This window comes from Prunus avium, chromosome 8 (genome assembly GCF_965620075.1).
Source record: "Prunus avium chromosome 8, drPruAviu1.hap1.1, whole genome shotgun sequence".
NCBI lineage: Eukaryota > Viridiplantae > Streptophyta > Magnoliopsida > Rosales > Rosaceae > Prunus > Prunus avium.
This window is the reverse complement of record NC_142291.1, coordinates 4,331,420-4,342,300: the sequence shown is the minus strand read 5'-3', so window position 1 is coordinate 4,342,300 and position 10,881 is coordinate 4,331,420.

The window sequence follows — 10,881 nt, the reverse complement described above, 5'->3', positions numbered from 1 at the left end:
AGTATGGTGTCTACTCTTAATTCAAACCAAGATAGCTAACATGCAAGCCTAAATGGTGATCAATCATTCAAACTAGCATATTAACTTATAAGCATAATGAATAAGAACAAAAATCATAATTGAAACTTGGAAACTAATCAAACTTGAGACTAAAGAAAAGAATTTACATAATGAAAAGTAAAGTGGAACTAAGAAAAACTTAAGGAAAATTTCAACACAAAAGATTTCATTACAACAATTGAAAACTAGAAAGAGAAACTAAGAGAATTTGAGGGAGAGAAGGGAAGGGAGCTCTAGAGAAGTGTTTGAGAGCTCCCCCCCTTGGGGTGTGTTTACAAGCTTGGGAAACCTCACTATATATAGGCCTAAGGAAGCTGAAAATCTGAATTAAGTATGGCTAATGCATACAACACTTGTTTTATAAAATCTGAAATGGTTGATGCACTTCACTAATGCATACAACACTTGCATTATAAAATCTGAAATGGTTGATGCACTTCACTAATAAATCCCACCAGCAGCCCTAGCTCATCTTCATGTCACCATGACCAAGCTTCCAACCAGAAATAATAGCTCATCCTGAGGTCAGCATGACCAGCAACTTCAAGGGCTTACGAATTGGGCTTCCCTTAAGCAAATTAAGACTTTACGCACTCAAACTTGAAGTTCAGAATGTCTTCTTTCCAGCCATATATCATTTGGGCCAATCCAAGGTCGGAGGAGGAAGTTAAGGCCAAAACAAATTGCTAACTCATTTTGCGCGCTGATAAAATCCATCCTGAGCATGGCTCTGTGTTTGCTAGGTAACAGACTCCACAATTATCCAATGGGGCTGAATTTCGGATATGTTATAGTATACACCCATTGGAACAACTTTCATGAAGAATGTGGCCTCATCCGAGCTATGTAGGTTGCTGAAACAAAGCTTGCAATATGACCTACGAAACTGGGCTGGCAGGGGACTGTAGCCAAAATTGAGTTTGTCTTTAAGCTCTTCATCCATTCATCCAAATTAGGCCCTAACATGCATGGATTGCATCATTTACTATCCAAAGCCATCATTATTACCTAAAGCTGAAAGATAAACACAATAAGGATTAAAAGCACAAGTTTAACTCAAAAACATAACCAAATCATAAGCTAGAAGGGTACAAAATGATATACAATTATGAACCGATCACACACATTGACCCAAAACATAGCTTACAAAGAGATATCCAAGCATAATAAGTCATATTGAGATGAAAGCAACTAGAATTTGAGTTAGAAAAATCGTCATGCAATAGAATAACATGCATCTCCGTAACATGTGCTTAGGTTATTTGGAAAAACACAAATGGGAAATAGTTGAACTACAAAGATTGACATGCCAAAGCAATGTATGCACTCAATTCCCAAAATCAATGAGACACATAAGTTAGGACCTCTCATGAAGCATAGAGTAAGGAGTTTGGGAAAAGAAGGTCTAATTCAATATGAGCTTCAATAATGATTTCCAAGAGTTGCATGAGACTTTCCAAGCATCAAATCTAATATAAGTTCTAGAAATCAAGGCATAAACCCTACCAAGAAATGTGATCCAAAAGTTGACATTTATCAATATTTTAGAAAGGCATAGCACACTTGCTTGTACAATTTTGCTTTTCTATTTGTTGGTGTACAATGCTCTTCCAAGCGCTTTTACCTTTAAAAAATGAAGTAAAGCACACTTGCTTGTCCGAAAATGCTTTTTCTATATTTGTGGACAATGCTTTTCCAAGGCTTTTACTCCAACAATTTATTTGCATTTTGATTTCCAAATGGATCAAAAGATCAAGGTAAAGAGACAACTACAAGTGATCTTAGACACTTTATAGATAGCTCAAAGCATATCATGCAACACAAGTATGTTCAACAAAAAAGCTCAAAATTGTAGACAAGAATGGGGATAACTCTTTCACACCTACAACATCATGAAAAGACTCTCACTCATAAGAATCATGCATCTTGAGAGAAGAGAGCTTATATGCAATTTATTAACACAAACAAATGAAAATTTATATTATAAGCACATGAAATTGAAAACACAAGTTTATCCATTTTGCACAACCCAATAGGTCTTTGAAGAAAATCAATACCTTCAAGTATCTAGCGGTTGAATAAAAAAGAGCTAGTTGCTTCTCAATAGACACAAATTGCAAGGCAATGCAATTACCAAGATCTCTTGTGCAAGAAAATGTCTTAAGTCAATTAGTTAAATGTCACCAAGTTCTTACATAAAACATGGAATTTGGTTGGACTCAAGATTCAAAGGATTGTGAGGGAGATGACTAAAAGACATGCATGCAATGACCACATTAAAAAAATTAAAACAAAAGAACAAGTAAGGTGCATATGCATGACAATGCATCTAGACTCCATGAAGCACACACAAACAAGAGAATGGTCTAGATACATAAGACAAAGAAACTAGTCACCAACATGAGGAAGAACATGGTCTTCCTTCTTGATCCAAACTTGCTTCACTTTTGAGACTTTATGAGGCAAAGAGATCACCTTAGAAATTTTGACAGCTTTATAAAGAAGATCATTCACTTGAGTTTGAAGTGAGTCATCATTTACTTTCTTGAAATGAACAAAAGGCTTTTGCTCAAAATTCCTAAGCTCAAAACACTTTGGTCTAATGTGTCCTAATGTGCCACAATGATGACATGTAGGAATGAACCTTTTTGGTTGTTGGAAACCAAATTTTTCAAGTGAAGAGTGTTTATCTCTTGTACAAACCACAGACTTTACAGCTGCATACCCTTTAAAAGATGACAAATGAGTCTTAAACTCACTTTCTTTGGAACCTCGAGACTCAATCCTAAGGATATCACACCTAGGTCGAATGTGTCCTTTCACACCGCAATGATGGCAAGTAGGCACAAGTTTGGATTGTGGATGAGACAACTTTCCCTTAGAAACAATATTCACGGAATCGAAACCCAAGTTGAGACCATGAACAAATTTTGGAGCTTCTTAAGTTGACACATCTTTGACAAAGATTGTCTCAAATGATGAAGGTGTAGAAGACTCATCTATGTATCCTAAACCTCTCTTATCACCAAACAATTTTTCCAAATTGAGCATTTTATCAATCTTTCCAGCACCAATGGTTAAACCTTGAATCTTTTCTTTTTCCAACTCAAGTTCATGATCCAATCTTATATTTTCAAATTGTAAAGCATCAAAAGATTCAGATTGTTTAACCATGTCATTTTCAAGTGATTTTACCATCTCAAATAAGTTTTGCAACTCAATGTCTTTCTCAAATAACATGCGTTGCAAAATAGAATTTTCAACCACAAAATTATCATGCACGACTACATTTTCATGCTCAACTAATGACTTGTCAAACTCAAACAAAGTTAGTCTATGAAGAAACAAGGATTTATCATTTTCAAGCATATTCAACTTCTCAATCAAAACAGAATTTTCTTTTTCAAGAGTGCTAACTTTATGATACAATTCATACATGTCAACTTCATTCTCATACAAGATATCACTCAACTTCTTTTTGGCCATTTTGAGAGTTTCATTCAATTCATCAAGTTCTTTGATCTTTTGTTCTAGCATGTGATTATGTTTGTTGAAATTACAGGTTTCATTAAAAAGCATATCATACTTTCCACAATGTTCCCTGTAAGACTGGTCATCCTGTCTATCATCTCTAGACACAGATTCATTTCCTGAATCATATTTTCCTTCATCAACTACATGAACTCTAACAAGGCTAGAGTTATGAACAGAAGCAATAAGGGCAAAATTATTTGCCTCTTCATAAGATGAAGTGATATACTTTGGAGAAACATCATTATCATTATCACTCCATCGTGCATTAATTGACTCTTGTCTCACTTTAGACTCTTTTATGTGGTTATTTGCACATTCCACATTAATGTGTCCAACACCACCACATGTATAGCACTCTACAATACCCTTCAAACTTTTGTCCTCCCTAAGGCCATAAGAATCCAAAAAATTCCTCTCCTCAAGAAAATTTTCTTGAGACACAAATGTAGACAAACTAGGAGGATTTTGACAATTCCTAGTGACTTTAGTTTTATCTTTGACAACCCTTCTATATTTCTTAACAAACAAAGCAAGCTCATCATGAATGCAAGGAGCAATTTGATCCATTTTTATGCTTACACACCTAATACCAATTAGCACCCAAAGGATCTCTCTATTTATATTAAGAGCTGGTGCTCTGATACCAATTGAAATTGGTACTTCGGTGAAGAGGGGTAAATTAAACACCAATCTAACGGACTCAACAATATTCACACACTTTTAACTTAACCAGAGACAAATATGACTAGTCAACTACCAAGAACAGAAACCCAGAAAAATTACAGATATGCAAACCAGATTTTGTTCATCCAGAAACCCACCATTGGGAAAAACTAGAGGTCATCAACCGACCAGGCAATCCACTAAGTAGAAAAAGATTCTTACAAAGGAATACAAGCAAGCTCAAGCAAAACCTAGATCTATTTAGGAAGATGAGCTATACCTCCTTTGTGCAATCTTCTTCTCCAACTTAGCAAAGCTTGAAGCTCAGTTCTTCATGGCAATGGCAGCTCCTTCTCCAGCTCGTTCATCCCATGGCACTAGCTTGCAAGCTCCAACTCAAACCGAAACCAAAATTTGGATTCAAAGGAGAATGACCAATTTCTTCAAGAAACCATACTCTTGAAGAAATCAATCTTGAATCTGACCTGGATATAAATGAGAGAGTGTTTTAATTAGCTAGATGCAGATTTTCATTTTTCAAATGTAGTTTTCAAAAAGAAACAATTTGGAAAACTCAAAGATGAAAAATATGAAGATGGCTCTTGAGGAAGAAGCAAAAGTTTACAAAGAAACTTTCCAAAACTTGCCTACAAAAGTCACGGCTCCCAAAAGAATAATTGGTTTCCTTTTACACTAAAATTCCTAGGTTAGAATCGTACAATGACAGCTGGGAATTTTGCAGAATAAGACAAAAACATATGGGTAGGATCCAGCTGGAACAGTGAGCTGGAATTCCTACTGAGGCAGAGGTTGACTAGTCATAATCTTCAGAAGTTGGAAAATGCAATGTAATGCAATGCAAATTTTCCTTTGTCAATTTGCTTGAACCTCCATAGGATAGTTGATAGTTAAGAATGTTAGAGTATAGAGCTTTAGATTGTGACACTTGTCATAATCTTAATATAGCAGTTAGTTAGCTCGTTACTGTAGCCTTATATAAGACTATCTCTTGTAATTACTCACTTTATTAAGAGAATATATCAGATTGTTCTTTAGTCTCTCTCTCTCTCTCTCTCTCTCTGTTCTTGATTCAATCTCTAGATTACAGTATATGTTTGATCAGTTGATATAGCTTAACATGGTATCAGAGCCATTGTTGCTTACGCTTTAAGTTTTTCGATCCTCTGTTGCTTCCGCAATCTCTGATTCGGATCGTTGTCTTTCTCCGATTCGATACTTCGTCTTCTCCAATTTCTGATTTCTGAAATTTCTAGGTTTTTTGTGTTGTTCTTCATTTCTTGTTCGGTATTTTCTGAATTTCTGAAATTTCTAGGTTTTAAGTTTTTCGATCCTCTGTTGCTTCTGCAATCTCTGATTCGGATCGTTGTCTTTCTCCGATTCGATACTTCGTCTTCTCCAATTTTTGATTTCTGAAATTTCTAGGTTTTTTGTGTTGTTCTTCATTTCTTGTTCGGTATTTTCTGAATCTTACACAGCAAGTGTTTGTTGTATTGTCTCACTGAAATCACGATGGTGACTGCTTCGCAACTCCAGTTGCTTCAATCTCCGATTACGGCCCTTATTTCCTCCATTTCTACGTCGGTTAATGTCAAACTGGATGATTCGAACTACCTCAATTGGAACTTTCAGATGCAACTTTTGCTTGACAGCAATGGAATCATGGGGTATGTTGATGGTTCGATCCCTTGTCCATCTCAACACGGTTCGACCTCCAATGAATCTGGTATCACTTCTTCTTCTCCGACTGATGAATATATAGTCTGGAAAATGCATGACAGAGCTATTATGCAATTGATTACTGCAACGTTATCACCTATTACTATGTCCTGTGCAATTGGTAGCACTAGCTCCAAGGATCTGTGGATTCGGTTAAAGGAACAATTTTCCACTGTATCTAGGACTAGCATTTTTCAGATGAAATCTAATTTGCAAACAATTAAAAAGGGTTCAGATTCGATATCTCAATATCTTCATCGCATTAAGGAAGCTAGGGACTATCTTTCTGCTGCTGGGGTATATTTTGCGGATGAAGACATTGTCATTCTTGCTTTGAATGGACTACCTGCTGAGTATAACACCTTCAGATGTGTTATCAGAGGGCGAGAAAGTGTGATTTCACTGAAAGATTTTCGATCACAGTTACTTGCAGAGGAACTCATTGTTGAAAATTCAGTTAATAATCCTCTTTTGACAGCTATGGTTGCTAACACAGGTTCCACTTACGCAAAAGGAGCTCCTTTGCAGTCCCAGGGTTTCTCCCCAACTCATGGTCACTCTCAGGTGGCCACTGGAGGTTTTAAACCTTATAATGGGAACAAGAACAAGGGCAGAGGCAGATTCCCTCAGGGATCTCGATTTTATACTTCCAGACCAGTGTTTTCCTCTATGGCACATGTGCTTCCCAACTCTAATTCTGGAGTTCTTGGTCCATCACCTGGTCAACAGTTTGGGAGTCCTTCTGCACCCATGATTCAAATATGTCAATTATGCAATTCTAAGGGCCACACTGCCCCATTCTGTGGAGCTTCTTCTCTTGAGAAACCCAAATGCCACATCTGTGGTAGAAGTAATCATACCACCTGGTATTGCTTCTATAATGATAAGGGTCCAAACTACATTGGGATGCATACCACTGCTTCATATTCTCCACAGTCATCCTATGCTATGCAACCACAGCATTTGCAGTACACTTCATATCAAGCTCCTCCTCCGCATTCCACATTCACACCTTCATATCAAGCCCAGCAACCCCCTATGCAGGCCATGCACACAGTGCTCAATTCTGCATCTCAGTCATCCAGTTCTCCAGGTCCCTCTCAGGTGTGGCTCACTGATTCCGGTGCCACCAATCATATGACAGCTGATTTGACTAATCTGTCCCTGGCATCACCATATCCAACGAATGAAACAATTCACACTGCAAATGGTGAAGGTTTGAAAGTGTCTCATGTTGGGCATTCTACTATTCCTACATCAGTTTCTCCAATCAAATTGAACTCTGTGCTCTATGTTCCTCAATTAACCCATAACTTGTTGTCAGTACATCGACTTTGCCTTGACAATAATTGCTGGCTTATATTTGATGCCTTTTGTTTTTGGATTCAGGACAAAGCCACAGGGAGGATCCTTTACAGAGGCTTGTGCAGTAATGGACTGTATCCTATCCACTCCTTGTCCCCTTCAATCTCACAGAAGACTTATCAAGCTAAGGCATTTCTTGGACAACTTGTTCAGTCTAATCTGTGGCATCATAGGTTAGGTCATCCTACCAATAATGTTGTTTCTCTGATGTTGACTAAAGCTAATGTCCCTGTCCCCAAAACCTCCTTCCCTGTGATGTGTCATACTTGTCTAGAAGGGAAATTTAGCAAACTACCTTTTCCACAGCATGTCAATAAGTCTGTAACTCCCTTTGCAACTATTCATACTGATTTGTGGGGTCCTGCACCTTGCCTATCAGTTGATGGGTATAGATACTACACCATCTTTGTAGATGAATGTACCAGATATTGCTGGATCTTTCCATTAATAAACAAATCTGATTTGTTCTCTACATTTGTTGCCTTTTATTCCTTTGTTGTTACTCAATTTTCTGCTACAATTAAAATTCTTCAAACTGATGGGGGGGGAGAGTATACCAGCAACAAATTGAAAAATTTTCTCCTTGAAAAGGGCATTTCACATCACCTCTCTTGTCCATATACTCCTGAACAAAATGGCGTAGCTGAGAGGAAACATAGGCATATCATTGAAACCACTGTCACCTTATTACAAACAGCCAAATTGCCATCTCAATTTTGGTCCTATGCTTGTCAAACAGCCACATATCTAATCAATCGTATGCCTACTGCTGTTCTTCTTAACAAATCTCCCTTTGAGATGTTATTTGGGACATATCCAATCCTTACTCACCTTAGAATTTTTGGATGTGCATGTTTTCCTCTCCTCAAACCATATAATAGCACCAAATTGCAGGCCAAAACTACCAAGTGTGTGTTTATTGGGTATGCCACAAAATATAAAGGATATATGTGCTATCATGTGCCGACCAAGAGAGTTTTTGTCTCTAGGCATGTTATCTTTGATGAACAACATTTTCCTTCCACAGACTTGTTAACTACACCTTCACCCACATTTACATCAACACAATCGTGTCCAAGTTCCACTTGTCCTGTGCCTATAGTTACTACAGAAAATATAGTTGTCACATCTTTCCCAAATTCTACTCCTCCACCTTCTAGTAATCCTACACATGCACCATCACATATATCTGCCTCAGATTTACCTGCAGTTTCTCCAAGTTCTCAGTCCATTTCTGCTCCAATTCAAGCCTCTCCTCGGATCTCTGTGGCACCTGACATCAGTTCTAGTTCTGGATCAGACACACATGGTTTTCTTCCTCCACTCAATTTGCATCCCATGCAAACTAGAAGCAAAAGTGGGATTATTAAACAGAAGGCTCTCTTAGCAAGTGTTCAGGACTCTGGGGGAATTGATATGTCCTTGGTTGAACCAGCTAGTTACAAGTCTGCCATCAAAGTCCCTGTGTGGTTAAAGGCCATGCAAGAAGAAGTTAATGCCTTACATGCTCAAGGCACTTGGAGTCTAGTTCCATTACCAGCAAACAAGAACCTGGTTGGATGTAAATGGATTTTCAAGATTAAAAGGCACTCAGATGGGTCTATTGCCAGACACAAAGCACGCTTGGTTGCTAAGGGTTTCAGTCAAGAACCTGGATTGGATTATGGGGAGACTTTTAGCCCTGTGGTGAAACCTACCACAGTCAGGTTAGTTCTTGCTCTTGCTGCCCATTTCAATTGGCCTCTTAGACAATTAGATGTCAAAAATGCTTTTTTGCATGGCATCCTACAAGAGGAGGTATACATGTCACAACCTCCTGGCTTTGAAGATCCAAATCATCCTCAGCTCGTGTGTAAACTGTTTAAATCCCTCTATGGCCTAAAACAGGCTCCTAGGGCCTGGAATGAACGGTTTACTCAGTTTCTTCCTTCTTTGGGCTTTGACAACACATATTCTGACTCCTCTTTATTTGTTAAGCATGTTGGTCATGAGATTGTGGTGCTGCTCCTATATGTGGATGACATCATTATAACTGGCAGTGCTTCTGGTGCTATTACACAGGTTATTAGTGCTCTTACTACTGAGTTTGATATCAAGGATTTGGGGTTACTTCATTTTTTCTTAGGGATTCAAATCACTAAAACTGCAACTGGTTTGTTTCTCTCTCAAACCAAATATGTTGCGGATCTGTTGGTTAAATCTGAAATGTTTGAAGCTAAACCCTGTGATACACCATGTCTCCCTTACAACAGGTTACTCAAAGAGGATGGGGAACCTTATTCAAATCCTAAGTTGTATAGAAGTATTGTCGGGGCTCTACAATACTTAACTTTCACACGGCCAGATATTGCCTTTTCTGTGCACCAAGTCTGTCAGTTTATGCAGAATCCAATGGTGTCTCATTTTACTGCCGTTAAACGTATATTACGATACCTAAAGGGCACAATGCAATTTGGTATATCATATACTAGGGGAGATTTGCAGTTAAAGGCCTTTAGTGATGCTGATTGGGCAGGGGATCCTAATGACAGAAGATCTACTACTGGTTTGGTGGTATTTTTGGGTAACAATCCCATTTCGTGGTCTTCTAAGAAGCAACAAACTGTTTCTAAATCGTCAACTGAAGCTGAATATCGGGCTTTATCATTTACCTCAGCTGAATTGGATTGGATTAAACAGTTATTAGCTTTTCTGCATATTCCTCTCCCTAATGTGCCTGTTCTCTTTTGTGACAATCTATCAGCAATTGCCTTGTCCTTTAATCCTGTTCAACATCAAAAGACCAAGCACATAGAAATAGATGTGCATTTTGTTCGTGAAAGAGTCTCAAAGAATCAACTTTCGGTTCAGTTTGTGTCTTCTCAAGAGCAGTTTGCAGATATTCTTACAAAGGGGTTGAGTGGTCCTCTTTTTCGAACTCATTGCTGCAATCTCATGCTTAGTTCCTCGAAGCATGATCTTGAGGGGGGATGTTAGAGTATAGAGCTTTAGATTGTGACACTTGTCATAATCTTAATATAGCAGTTAGTTAGCTCGTTACTGTAGCCTTATATAAGACTATCTCTTGTAATTACTCACTTTATTAATAGAATGTATCAGATTGTTCTTTAGTCTCTCTCTCTCTCTCTCTCTCTCTCTCTCTCTCTCTCTCTCTCTCTCTCTCTGTTCTTGATTCAATCTCTAGATTACAGTATATGTTTGATCAGTTGATATAGCTTAACAAAGAACACCTAGAGAAGCTATTCTTAATCTAAACTTGAGCTTGATAAAAACAATAAAAATCCTATTGCAAAATTGTCAAGGGAAGCCAAAAGAAATACTCAAAATTCATACATTAACAGGGGGTTACTCAATTTAATTGGGAGTTACCTATTTTAGGGATTTGATTAGGGATTTGATTTAATTCAAATTCCTAATTAATCCAATCTCACCAAATCGGGGAGGAATAATTCCTTTCTATTTGCTGAATTATTCCTCTGAAACCCTAGCCTCCGAGGCCCCTATAAATAGATGGCTACACAC